Source organism: Pinus tabuliformis, chromosome 1_1 (genome assembly GCF_031772625.1).
Source record: "Pinus tabuliformis cultivar Carrire ecotype Pingquan chromosome 1_1, CPIR1, whole genome shotgun sequence".
NCBI lineage: Eukaryota > Viridiplantae > Streptophyta > Pinopsida > Pinales > Pinaceae > Pinus > Pinus tabuliformis.
In genome coordinates, this window is record NC_142297.1 from 615899006 (window position 1) to 615914171 (window position 15166).

The following is a 15166-nucleotide window of genomic DNA, read 5'->3' on the forward strand; positions in this document are numbered from 1 at the left end:
TGAATTTTTATTGAGGCTATGTGATTTATAGTTTGATTTTTTAATGTTGTATAGTTCTTCATTGCTATTGACATAATTTAGTGCACAAATAAGATAATATAGTTTTTTTTTTTTTATATATTATCTAAGAAAACCTTTTTCATTTAAATGAGGCCATGAAAAAAATGTTGTTTTTATGTGCTTTGCAACATAATTTTTCTGAGATGAAAAAGCATTTATATTCCATGGAAGGAATATACATGAACCTATCCCATAAGGTATTAAACATAGAGCCTCAAAATGTTAAAATTCCCTAGTGTATCATTTCATTATGTACGATATCTTAGAAATTGACTCGTATCCATCATTATATACATTCACATCATGAAATATTTACACAAATGACCAAAAGTAAGGCGTATAGAACATGGTTGTCTAAGAGAAACAAAGAAAATAAAAAGGAAAAGACATGTTATGAGTCACCTACCCATCAAAAAATTCATGTGAAACCAGGGACCCATCATGGAGCAACATAGCATCCTTTGAGAAAACATTTGCAATATTATTAAGTTCATGGTAGATATGATTGAAGGAGGACTATTCATAGTCTGAAATTGATTCACATACTACGTTGAGCAATGATTGTAAGTGTATTGCCTAAATCTTGACTTTTTCATTGGCCTAGTCAATGACCACCTTTGAGTCACCCATGACTTGTAACTTTGCAACAATATGTGATTTTTCTGTGTATTAAATCCCAAAGAGTAGTAAACTCATCTTTAGAATTAGATGTTTTCCTAGGGATGCAACGAACATGAAAATATTGCAAAGATTTTAAATACAAAACCACTCCAATGCCACATTTGGGAGGACGCCCTTAACTAGCACCATTAAAATAACCCCAAGGAATATCTAGGTCAAGCACTAACATATAAGGCTTGTGGGGATTAGCTTTTTTAGGCTCACATTTGAATTCTCAAGTAAGCTTTTCAACTAGACTTGCTAGTACTTCAACTAGAACCTATTTATCTTGAAAATACTAAGATTGTGATTCCACTAAATAAAATAAGTAAAAAAAAATCAAGGAAGAGCATTGTAACGACCACAACTGCATCTAAGAGCCAAGATATAACACATTTTTCCACACCAAGCATATTATAGTCATCCTTTTGCTTGAACTTACATGCTTTGGAAATGTAATATATGCTTTCTAATTTATTTAAATTTTCATGTAATTGAGCTTCACTATTGGGAAATATTCCAAAGTGTTTTAGAGGCTAGCAAACTTATTCTCTACTAGTTGCTTTGGAATTAGCACTCTAATAGTTTTTGGAACCATATGTGGTTATTTTCACTTTTGTGGTATAAAAAATGATCATCTACATATGTAGCATATATTAAATCCTTGCAATCTAGTGTATATTCATATACATCTCCATTGACTTTAATAATGATAAAAATAGTATTACCTTGAGTAAGTACTAGCCACTATGTGGCTTCATTCTTGTTTTGTTGTTAGTGCTATAATGAATATATGTTTGGGTGCCATTATCAAAGGAGGTGGTCATCTTCAAGTCCATCATACAATCTACCCTTTGGCCCTAAACCATTAAGCTATGTTAGTTGAGGCATTGGGCCATCTCATCTTTGAGAAAATGGACTAGTCATTTTTCTGAAGGCATCCTCCTCTTGAAACAAAGAGTAGGTTAGTTGGTCAATGTGTTATTTGGAAATTATTTTTTCATTGCAATCTTTATAAACTAAACTTTTGTGGAAACTATTATGGATTGAATCCTTATCATTTTTTGTTAATGCTCAAGCGAAAAAATTTAGTGGGAAAAATAAAATGATACAATGGAAGTCTAGAAGTATATGTGTGGGAAAAATAAAATGATACAATGGAAGTCTAGAAGTATATGTTTGCTTGGCTCTGAAAATATGGTTTCTTTTATTTTTCATGTGATATTCATCACCATTCCTTTAGTAGTTCAAGCTTCATTTAAGTACCTATAATATGTGGTACTTCTTTATTGAATAGGAAAAAAATGTGAGAATGGTTCACTAAGCTTATGGTGTTAGTTTCCAATTTCTAAATATGCATGAAAGCCTTGGAAACAATGCATGTGTTAGTTGCCAATTTCTAAATATGCATGAAAGCCTTGGAAACAATGCATGTGTAATATTCCTCTTGTTGGGTATAAACCCTTGATTCATTCCTACATCCAAAAACTAGAATAAACTCTACAAATCTTCCCTTGGTACAAATTTGACATATGAAAAGTGTTCCAACAAGTCAGGTAGAACTTGTGTTACATCCCTAGAGATAAGGAAGGGTTGTAGATTGCCATCCCATATTCAAGTGCATTGATTGAGTGTTAAATGGGTGGTGTGTGAATTATAAGAAAATGAAGCACAAAAGGTGCTCGTAGAGATTTTTGTTAGATATGGATCTTCCTTGATAAAGATTTGTGCATGGGCTTCAAACTTAAAATTGAAATTGTCTACTAAAAAGTGTGAAAAGATGGTAAAATCCATCTTATTTAGAAAGGAAAAGTTATGTAAGATCTACATTATCCTATACTAATTATTCTTTATGGTGTACATTAATTTAACTTCTAGATTCACATCCACTTAAACCCAAAACTAACTCATAAGAGTTCAAAAAGTACAATATAATAAAGGACATAGGAGTGCAAATTGATCTCTATAAATAACATAGAAAATTAATATAAATATTTTTTCCCCAAGGAAAATCAATACAAACATTAGATAAGGAATTCAAATAAAAAAGGAATGTCGAAGGAATCCAAATAACATGCAATGTCATAATCATTAGGGAATGTCATAATCCAACATAAGCCTCGACAAATGTCATAATATGACATAACACTTAATGCATATCACCTCGTGACAAAACCATTGAGAAATGTAGCAATTTGACATACACCAACCATGATGAACATTGCAATGTAACATCACCATAGTAGACCATAGCTAAAACATAATCAACATGGTCAACTATAGTCAACCATGGCTAGTATGTCCAACCATGGTCAACGATAGTCAATCATGGCTAACCATGGCTAACCATGTCGAACCATAGTCAACCAAATTGAATAATAGTCAATCAAATTCCCCCATGTTCAATCATAGTCAAAACATGGTCAAACATTATTATCCAAATTAAATTAAAATCAATCATAGAGAACCCATATTAAACCATAGTCTACTAAACATAAACCAAATTCAACCATAGCGAACCAAAGTCAACCATAGTGAACCAAAGTAAATGATAAGTTGACCATGGTCAAACCAAAGTTGATTGTGGTCATTTGTGGTCAACCATGTTATGCCATAAAAAATTATTGTCAACCATAATAAAACCAAAATCAACCATTGTTAACTAAAGATAATTATAGTATAACATGTTCAATCATAGTTTAAAATTGTCAACCCATGTCAACCATAGTTAGCCATGAAACCAAATACAACCATAGTAAATTATGGTTGATCAAATTCAATCATAGTAAAACAAAGCTAAACATGTTCAACCATAGTCTAACATTGTCAATCATATAGATATTCGACATTCATTATATCCACATTTTAATTCACAAATATATTAATCCTCTATGCATGTGATCCAAATTTATGAAGGGAATGAAATAAAATAACAATTTTTAACTAAGACACATAGATACAATGAAATTTGACTTCAATTAATAAATGGAAAATTTTGAAACTATATACTTGTAGAATGAAAGAAAACTAGCTTGAATGGTGGTAACTTATCTCTATGAAGATGTGTGATGGCTACATGTCTTCCTCAATTGTGTTAACGACGCTCAAAGGTCTTTTTATCATCAAGAAGCAATGAGAAAACCTAAACATCCAAAAAATTAACCCTAGGAGATGAAGCACCAAAGGTTTATGGGCTTCAATGGGGTAAGTTGGAACGTCAACTTTCCAAGGTCGTAACTTTGGCATACGATCTCCATTTGGCGTGCAGGATAGCCCATTGGAAAGGTATATTTGAGGAATACAATTTCTAACTGTCAATAGTTAGAAATTTGCATGTTTTCCTAGATAACGTCGTTTAGGGCTTCAAAACGACTCCGAAAATTCAAGACCTAAAAATTGCAAAAATAAAAATAAAAAAATTATGTTGTAAGTCAATATAATAAATAAGTAACCACCAATATCCACCTAAATCATCATATCAACAATAAATTAACATAATCACATAATTAAAAAAATTAATATATATTAATTTTATAAATTAGATAAAATCTTTAACTACCTATATAATTATTTTAAATATATTATAAAATATAATACAATATTTTAAAATTATTTATTAAAATATAATCTAATTTTTAATCAACAACTTTATTATTCAATGATAAATCCAAATCGATAATCTTCACTATTCTTGCAATAATTACAGAAAAGTTTTAAGTATTGAGAGTAAGTATTCTTCTATATTTTGGAGCTTGAAATTTGGAATAGTAAAATATATACACGAAAATGATAATATACCGCAAAGATTAAACATCAAAATAACTTCTAATTTAACCTTTGTAATAAATAAATAATGAAATCCTTCTTACCTTCTTTCGCACACTTACAAATTTTATGAAGCAGTGAGACTTCTTCGCGCCTTTACATATGGAGAAATATATACCCAGAAAAATAAATAATATATTTCAACGCAGGATTTCATTTATCGATGTACTCATGTGTTAGTTTTCTAACCATGAAATGGTTAGTAAATATTTAAAAAAAAAAACATTCAACAATGGATTTATTTTTCACACAAATATTATTCAAGAGTTTTTCCATTTATTGGATCGATCTTGGTAGAAATCTGAGCCATTTCCAGAAACTACCGATTAATTTAGCTTTCATTTTAAATGGTATTGGTATTACTTCATGGGTTTTCGGAGTTTAGGTAGGGTTTTTGGGTTTGTAATTTTGTTGGGGTCAATTTTATTTAAAATATAGAAGAATAAAAGAAGTAATTACAAAAGAGAATCATTCAAATTGAGGCAAGTTTTTAGAGTGATTTTTTATTTTGTTTTATTTGAAATTTTTATCTATTTTCTCAAAAGTAAGTTTATCAAAGTGATCTGAAGATTATCATTTCTGGTTGAAAGAGAATCCTTGTCAAAATCAGAAAAAGCCAACTCACTTGAGTCCAAAGAAGTATTATTATTCACTATCTATTTATGTGCTTGTAGAATAAACATGTTTCACAATGAGATCCTCAAGAGATTTTTGAGGAGTTGAAGACTGAACCTTATCCATTGAAAGCATTTCATCATTTGATCCTTCATCATCCTTCTTAGAATCATAGGAGGCCTTACTTTGCATGGGACAGCTTCCAACTTTTAGCTGCCAATGTTCAACTTTTGTTGCGATTTGAGCAAAGGGAAAGAATTCAGTAAATAGCATGTTTGATGACAGAAAAAGCAATATTTTCATAGTCCAAAGCCTAGGTCCAATAAAAATCCCCTATATCCATTTCAACACATATTCTTGCATAAGTATAAACTTCAAATTACGCATTAGAAAACTCAATTACGAAGAAACAAAAATAAATTTATTAAAAACATTTTTAAGTTTGTACAATTTTATTCTTACACAAACACTCCATTTCTACACTAAAAACAAACAAGTTAGATTTTCTAATGTGCTTCTAACCTATACCAACCCATAAAATAATATCTTTTTAAATTGATCTCAATTAGGTTTTATAATATTTTTCATATTTATCATGTCTAACCCATAAGCATAGGGATTCATTTCAAGGTAGTCTAACAATGTCACAATTTTCTTTAGGAAAATACAAATTCTCGCATGAATTTAAGAAAATTTGGGAAAAAAAAGTTTTAGAAATCTAGGTTACAGTTGTTAAACTTTAGTATTTGGAGTGCCTCACCTTTTTTTAATGATGCTAATCCATTTCAAACATTAAAGAAATTATTCAAACACTGCACGATTGGATTTCTTGAAAAAAAATTAACACTTCAGGATTTGATTTCTTGAAAAAATTATTATATTCTTGCCAAAATTTGTGGCCTCTGTAGACAAAGCCATTCATTTCAATTCTAAATTCAACTTTGAGACCTTAGAGATTAAATTATTAATATTTATCGCCATTTAAATTAATTAATTTAGTAATGTTTGCCATCATTTAATTTAATGGCTACCCAAATATTTTTCATTGAGCCGATAGGCTCATTCTACAACCCAGTACTTACTCAGTATGAGGGGATGTGTAAGTCTATCAATCTGTCACCCTTATATATATATATATATATATATATAGAGCAGATTGAAAAATAATGTTAGTTATAATATAAAACTACTTGAAGATCTATATTATACTTAAAATATATATTAATAATAACAAAAACATTTTAATTTACATGATAAAATGTCTGTAAAATATATTATACATCATTTAAAAAAATGTATATATAAAAAAAAAAAAAAAAATTACAGTTAAAACATTTATTTGGTCTTATATATACTCTATTTAGTATACAATTTAAATGATGAAAAATAACACATTGTATTTTGCACTGTAAACAAATTTGGTAACTCACAACTCATATTAATCTTAGATGGGTACTTATTTGGTTTTATATATATTTTATTTAGTACACAATTTAAACGATGAAAAATAACACATTATATTTTTCACTGTAAAAAAATTTAATCTCTACCATTCATATTAATGTTAAATCGATACTTAAAATAAATCCCAAAAATTAAACAGACCATATCTTCAAATCCCAAACTAATGTTCAAATAGCTCTCTATATTTTAAATTCCTATTATATGTACAATACACTGGATAAGTTATGGCTCAGGCATTACAATGCAATTTAATTATGGGAAGAATTAAGTATCGTGGCAATTATTAACTTTCAACGCTATTAGAGTTTTCGCAATTTAATTACAGGAAGAATTAAGTATTGAGGCAATTATTGACTTTCAATTCTATCACAGTTTTCGCAATGCTATTAAAGATGCTACAATTCCACACAGGAATTCATTAGCCATCCTGATCTTGATTGTCGGGAATATTTGGAAAAAAAACTATACGGAGAAAATTTAATAAGTGGTAATAGCCCAATCAGGTTCCGGAAGCACCAAACACTTAACTGAACCCGATTACAAGAATATTAGATGTGTTTCATCATCTTTCAATTATCTTCATTGCTTCCTCCAAATGCTCGAGATCGATGGAACTCGGAGAACCGTCGCCAAGTATCGCCTTTCGACTCCATGTGTCACGCCCCAAAGCCTGTGGTAGTCTTTCAATTGTGCTCGGCGAGGTGCGGCACCACCGAACACTTTCTTTTCACCAATACTTATGTTTGTGGACTACGCCTAACCACTTATTCCTACTTAGTTTGTGTTTCGCAACCAATTATTATTAATGTTTCCTTTATACCAATGAACACCCATACACATTCATTAACATCAATGATTATACATGAAGAGCACAATTGCACAGTATAAAAGGAGGGGCAACTCCCTGAACAATGAGTCTGCCCGATAATATATTATACAAATTTCAATGTTACAAAGCTTTACAAGTATACTTGGAAACACCAAGTTTCATACTTAGCCAATTTTACAATCTTCGGCAAACTCGGTTGCCTAGCTCGTCAGTGCCTCCACACGGTTGCCGCACAACTCACCAACCCTTTGTTCACCTCGTCACACGATCGTGTTGTTTGCCCAACTTGGGCGCGCCTCCAAGTTGCCACACACGGGCACCTCTAACCGAGACACTCCTCCGTTCACAATCTCAACACTTCACCAAGTCACTGTGCACACTTGCACGACGGGCGGGTGCTCACCCAAGTCACCCAAGAACCCGTGCTAAGTTGTCGCACAAACCGGGCGCTCTCCCTTTGTTTCACCATCGGGCACTCCTTCGCACAACCAGGGCACCACACTCGTGCATGCCCTTCTCCAACCGACGGGCGACCCTGCCCTCGCCTTACACCCAAAACCAAGACAACGCATTTCCTTCGTGTAGCCTCGACCAAGGTTGGGTGCATCATCGTATGCGACTTCCTTCTATGGTTGCGGATACCTTTCTTTAACGCACCTATTCTTTGTTGGATGAGCGAAGTTGTTCGGTTGTCAAATGAGCTCCATGCGTGATATACTTATACGCTGCCATGGATCAGTTGTGCCAACTCTTGGCCGACTCTTGTCTTTCATTAACCAACGCCTTCGTTTGTCATTTCACATGGTCGGCCCATCGCCAATGCCCAACTAACAAACCTTCCATCGTCGGCTTTTATGAACGAACTCCCCTAGCTCGTCCCTTATAAACATACGACCTGCTCCTCACTTGTACGCACTCGCTCCAAGTGTTTTTCTCTATCACGTTTCTAATTCGTGCGCTCGGTGGTTAGTAAGAACCGCAGGTTCTTACATCCTCCTCCACCTGAAGTGGTTGTCGTCCTCGACAACATACCATCCTGGTAGCCATCCACCAAGATCAAAATTTTCATATCTGGACAGTCTTATCCATGATATCAACTCCTCCACATACTGCAAACATCCCTGCAACATATGTAGAACTACCATCTCCATCATGTGTCGTCCATCTGTAGGCTGCCTGTCAAGATACTCCACCTGATATGGACATCTGTCTGCACGCTGGTACCCCTCATGACTCGAACTAGTTGGGTAGCTAATCCAACCATATGCCCAAACCATAATAATGCACATCCTTATGCCATTATCAGTCTTTCCCTGACTTCTGCTACATCTCGGACTCATCAAGTCTGCTCTCGATCCCATGGTCGGGTCCATGGAAACTCCATCCCATCTGCAACATGTCCAAGCCATGGCCTTGTTGCAAAAGAGTGTACAACCTCTCCACTGGCTCATATAATCCCCATGTCACAACAACATCTGCACAACATCCTTTGCTTCGGCACTCCCCATAGAATGTCCATGACACCTCTATACATGCTCCTGCATAATGTGCCTGCATAACTATCATGCTCCACATCTCCCACCTGATGTCCATGACTCTAGTTGTCCATGATGTCCAACCCATGTAGACCCCATCCCAACATCTGGCCATCTAAATCCAAGTCTACAATCTGTCATAAAGAAGCCCCTTCCCAAGGCCCCTTGCTAAGTTGGTGTAGCCCCTCCCAAACAAGGTCCCTACACCAACCCATCTCCAAGGTTGTCTATAGAGAAAGGAGGGCCAGGAAGTTTCCTCCCTGACTCTCATCCACCAATGTATCATATTAATGTTATGTCCTCAAGTATCTGTGCACAGCCTCAATCTCCTCACATGTACATCCAAGCTCTCCTAGCTTGTCCTTTATCAACTGAAAGTCATATATGCCCATAGCATACCTGCAAAAATCCACTATACCAGCCAGATCTCTACCTTCATAATCCTCATCAACCACTGCCTCTGAAGTAGTACTCAGACTCCCTTCTTTCGTAACTCCATTGTGAAGATGATCAATAGAAGATGTCTCTGTCAAGTGCTCCCTAATCCGTGAGATTTTCCTCTCACTTCCTTCCTTCTTCCTCGCTCTTGCAACGAAGTCAATCAACTTCCCTTCCTTTGTTGTTTAAGTCATACTCCCAAGTCCTCTTTGCTCCAAATCCTCATGCTTCACATTCAGATCTTTGGGATACAAAGTCATAGAATTCATCCTTGGTCTATACCCCAAGCAACTCCTTCTATTCATCGGAACCATCATGGTTCTTCCCTCAGCTGTGATCAAGAGAATGTCCCGGTCCACCATTGGTATGGCTTGTGCAAGCCTCATGAAATCTTGCCCCAGCACCATAGAATGATCATCCATGTCCACAATCCTCAAGTCCAACTTTCCAAACCATGATCCCACTCTCACCTGAGTGTTCTCCATCACACCAATAACAGCTTTCATGGTAGAGTTGACTGCTTTGAAATCACTCCACTCCCTCTCCATTTCAGCTTTCTTCCCAAAATACTTTGCTGCCTTCTTACTCAAGAAGCTATGAGTAGCCCCCGTATCCACCAAAGCTGCAAATCTCTTGCCTTTTATGGTCACTTTCACAAAACTCAGCTTCAAGGAATCACCTCCTTCTGTCGGCTTTATCTTGTGTCTCACATCAACAACCTTCTTCAAGAATTCGGCCTCAGAAGTGTCAATTGGCTTGTACTCCAACTTGACATTCCTTCTAAGGTACTTCACCTCCCTGCTTGGTTCTTCTAAGCAACTCGATCCTGGTCCAGCCTATCTTCCATCAAGCTTGTCCTCATCAACTTCTTCTCAAGTGCACCAACCAAGTGTCCATTGACTACTTCCATAGAACTAAGCTTCCGAACATCCTCTGGATTGTCTCGGTAATGAGTTCCCAGCCTGTCAATGTAGTCGAGCTCTTCTTGCTCAATTACAACGATGTTCTTACCAAGAAGCTTCTTCTTTATTTATTCCTCAACTTTCTTGATTTCTGCTTCCACCATGGCACTTTTCTTCCTCAACCGAGCTCTTTCATCCAAGAGCTCTTGAAGACCAAGACCACTTCGTCGGATCTCTTCATCAAGTTCCTTGAGTTCAACATCTGTCGTACTTCTGCATTGGCTTTTGAGTTCTTCAAGTTCCCTCCTTAGTTCCGAACAGATTTCCCGAATCTTCATGTTCTCAACTTTCATCGAAACCCAGTTAGAACTCCATCGACCCATCTGTTACAACACTTTGTACCAGAAGACTTCACCTGCATTATGGCTAGATTCACCTGCCATAGGTTCATCCACCATCTTTTCCTTTCATCCTTCTCCAAGTTCCCTGCAAAACATGAACCAACTCTTGTTCCACTTGTATGTGAAATCAGCTTCCTTCACCTGCAAGTATTTGTTCACCACTTCCAAGTGTATGCACACCTGCTTCACCCAGCTTCCTGCAAGACTCCTCCAAGTCTTCAGACTAGCTTTGATACCAACTGTCATGCCCCCAAGCCTGCAATAGTCTTTCAACCATGCTAGGTGAGTTGCGGCACCACCGAACACTTTCTTTTCACCAATACTTATGTTTGTGGACTACGCCTGACCACTTATTCCTACTTAGTTTGTGTTTCGCAACCAAGTATTATTAATGTTTCCTTTATACCAATGAACACCCATACACATTCATTAACATCAACAATTATACATGAAGAACACAATTGCACAGAGTAAAGGGAGGGGAAACTCCCTGAACAATGAGTCTGCCCGATAATATAATATACAAATTTCAATGTTACAAAGCTTTACAAGTATACTTGGAAACACCAAGTTTCATACTTAGCCAATTTTACAATCTTCGGCAAACTCGGTTGCCCAGCTCGTCGGTGCCTCCGCATGACTCACCAACCCTTCGTTCACCTCGTCGCACGATCGTGTTGTTTTCCCAACTTGGGCGCGCCTCCAAGTCACCACACATGGGCGCCTCTAACCGAGACACTCCTCCGTTCACAATCTCAACGCTTCACCAAGTCACCGTGCACACTTGCACGATGGGCGGGTGCTCACCCGAGTCACCCAAGAACCCGTGCCAAGTCATCGCACAAACCGGGCGCTCTCCCTTTGTTTCACCGTTGGGTGCTCCTTCGCACAACCCGTGCACACCCTTCTCCAACCGGTGGGCGACCCTGCCCTCGCTTTACACCCAAAACCAAGACAGCGCGTTTCCTTCATGTAGCCTCGCCCAAGGTTGGGCGCATCACCGTATGCGACTTCCTTCTATGGCTGCGGCTACCTTTCTTTAACGCACCTCTTCTTCGTTGGATGAGCGAAGTTGTTCGCTTGTCAAATGAGCTCCATGCGTGGTATACTTATACGCTGCCATGGATCAGTCGTGCCAACTCTCGGCCGACTCTTGTCTTTCATTAACCAACGCCTTCGTTTGTCATTTCACATGGTCGGCCCATCGCCAACGCCCAAACTAACAAACCTTCCATCGTCGGCTTTTATGAACGAACTCCCCTAGCTCGTCCCTTATAAATATACGACCTGCTCCTCACTTGTACGCGCTCGCTCCAAGTGTTTTGCTCTGTCGTGTTGCTAACTCGTGCGCTCGGTGGTTAGTAAGAAACACAGGTCCTTACACCATGGCTACCCATCTCGACAACATCACCAACCTTTTGGTCGCCCTCACAAGCTTCCACTTCAGTGGTTGATAGACGGATTCTTCGCCATAAATTCCGACCTCCTTGCATAGAAAATGGCCGTGAATACGAGAATTGTTTCCAGATACCAGTTAAATTGTAAGTTAGCAAGCTCCTTAGCCCCCATAGTTGCTTCTTGACTGGTGCACTTGACCACATCGTGGCCCTCACTGCACACCATTTGGCAACCCTTGGGGATGAAGGCCGGAATCTAGAGCATAAATCCCATGTAGGCGAACCACACCCCCTGGAACACCAACGACGTTGAGAGCACCGTCCCCACTAGAAAGCTCCGCGGGAACGCAACCTCGAGCACTGTGGCCGACAAAGTGACGGAAACGATGAGTTGGACAAACCAGTGGTAGTGCCCCTCCGCACCCTGTGGTCGGCTGAGTGAAGGTGGAAGAGCAGCAGCTCCTGGCTAAAGGCAAGCGCTGCAATCACGTGCAGTGCAGCGCTCCTGGTGGAACAATGAGCTTACTGAGTCCCGCATACAAAGCCATGGAAGCGTAGATAAGGAAGAACAACGATATGGAGGAGTGCTCGAAGTTGTTGAGGTGCTCTGGCGGGATGCTCCAGTCATCTGCCAACGGTTGGTGCCTTCTGGTCCAATAGACAAACATGACCCCGCTATAATGGCAGCTAGCTCCAGGTACCTCATCTTTTTCCCCTCGAAATTTCACCGAGAACCATGGCCGAGTGTAGAAGTCCCATGGAGCCTGCGTGTAGTTTGCGATTGTGTTGAAGAGATGCCAGAGGCCGACGAGCATAAATCCTGCCTAGCAAGGCATGACCGATGAAGGTACCCATGGATGATAGGTAAATTTAGCTACAAATTCTGCAAGTGATAAGAATGAGAAGGTACTGAACTTTTATCAGAGGGAAAAGATTCATGGAGGGCATCAGGTTTGCAATTTGGATGTGTCATACATTTTTTTAAATTTTTTTAGTTCTGGAATATTTAAGCTTCTTTTCTTTCTTTCTTTTCATTTCTTCTTCATTTTTCTTAACTTATGTTTTTATATATAAAATAAAAACAATACATATAATTGATATGGTATAAAGTCAATACCATCATAGTTCTTTCTTTGTATTGTTAAAGGAATAGTCCAATCATTTTTTTAGCTATACATTTGATCTATCTAGGTTATGTGCCTATATTATTATACATATCATTTGTTAGGAATTACATATTTCCCTCGTATCAAAAAGTAAATTGATTTTTTTCTACTCTCAATTACTTTATCTCTTTATTTAAAGTTTGATGTAAAACTAAAATATTTTATTTATGGTTAACATTATTTTTTTATTATTAATATTTTTTAATTTGTTAGTATAAGTAATATTCTATTATTTTTAAATGTAATATTTGTGTGACAATGTCTCTCCCATTAGGTTTTAGAATAGTGAGACAACTAATCATTTATTATTGAGATTTATAAATATTTAATAGAATAATTAAAGATTTATAAATACTTAATAGAATAAAAAACCCATAAACACTTGATAGAATAAAACCCGCTCATATTTTAAGGAGTTGTTTTTAGTGCGACTTTTTTGACTTCGGTGAAATCTTGATTTGTGTTATTAAATTGGTTTTTTGATTGTATATATGGATTGAGGACGCTCAAAAACCCTAGGGCACTTCGATTGTTCAAGGTTACCCATCAAACTTGTGATTTCGATAAATTCATGCCAGATTTTAGAGAAATTAGACTAGCTTCAACACCCTCAAAAGCCTTTAGGACACTTCAATTGTTGAGGGGCTACCCATCAAGCTTGTGATTTCAATAAATTCTTGCAAAACTTTAGAGAAAATAATAGACCACCAAAACCCACTAAAAAAACTTTCAAAATGTCTCACTAAAAACAACTCAATATTTTAAATTAAACTATTAATTTCTAATAAAATGAAAAAACCATAAACACTTGATAAAATGGAACTTGCATATTTTAAATTAAATTATTAATTTTTACCATTATTAAAATTAATTTTGAATTAAGTTATTAAATTTTACCATCATTAAAATTAACTTTGCAGGTAGAATCATGATTTGATAATGATATAAAGCTAGCAATAATTAACAACTTTATATTGAATTTAATGACCATAAAACCTGGGAATAAAGTATAAAATTTAACTTGATTGGTTAGTTGAACAAAGATTGAATCCTTCGTTATTAATGATAATCCCTAGGGCATATTAAATTATTAAATTTTAATTTAATAATTTTATTAAAATCTTAGCTTGATTTATAAAATCATTATTTAAAAATATAAATAAATAATATAACATAATTTAAGTGATATAATATTAAAATATAAATTAGAGTTTTAATTTAAAATATTTTTATCAGATATATTTTTGTTTTTTATTGATATTTTTTAAATAAAATTAAAAATTTTATAAATATAAAATTTATTTTTATATTTAAAAATATATTTCAAATAATAAAAAAATAAAAATGAAGGGCAAACCAAAATTTTATGACAAAATTTCTATAAAAACAACCCAAAATACCAATAAAATACCCTATTTTTATCATTATTTTAAACTCCAAAACATTTTGTAATAATTTCACAAAAAGATAATTTCTACCAGATTCGAATCTTCGATAAAAGATATGAAACACTCCACTAAAACCAGTTAAGTAGAGCCCACTGAATTATTTTAATGGCTGCTTTATGTATTCCATCCTCATAGGCCACCTCGGACCTGTACGTAATGAAAGGGAACGGTATATAAATGGAAATGATGAGGTGGTAAATATGACCTGTAATCCAAATTTTCGGGAGAATGGCAATTCAGCAAATATTCGATGACGGAAGCATGTTTTGTAATGCAAACCTTATATGAAACTGATATTGATATATATACACCAAAGGGATTATGACAATAAACCCAAAGATTAACATTAGAAATATTAGGAATTAATATTATAAACACAAACTTTTAAATTATAAACTCTCGCAATTGATATTATAAATTTAAGGG

General features: G+C 35.7%; 1 pseudogene; it reads right to left on the bottom strand.

Annotated features, from left to right (window-relative positions):
- Nucleotides 1-12172: 12172 nt before the first annotated feature.
- On the bottom strand, nucleotides 12173-12981 carry LOC149214800 (uncharacterized; annotated as a pseudogene).
- Between the last annotated feature and the right edge of the window lie 2185 nt (nucleotides 12982-15166).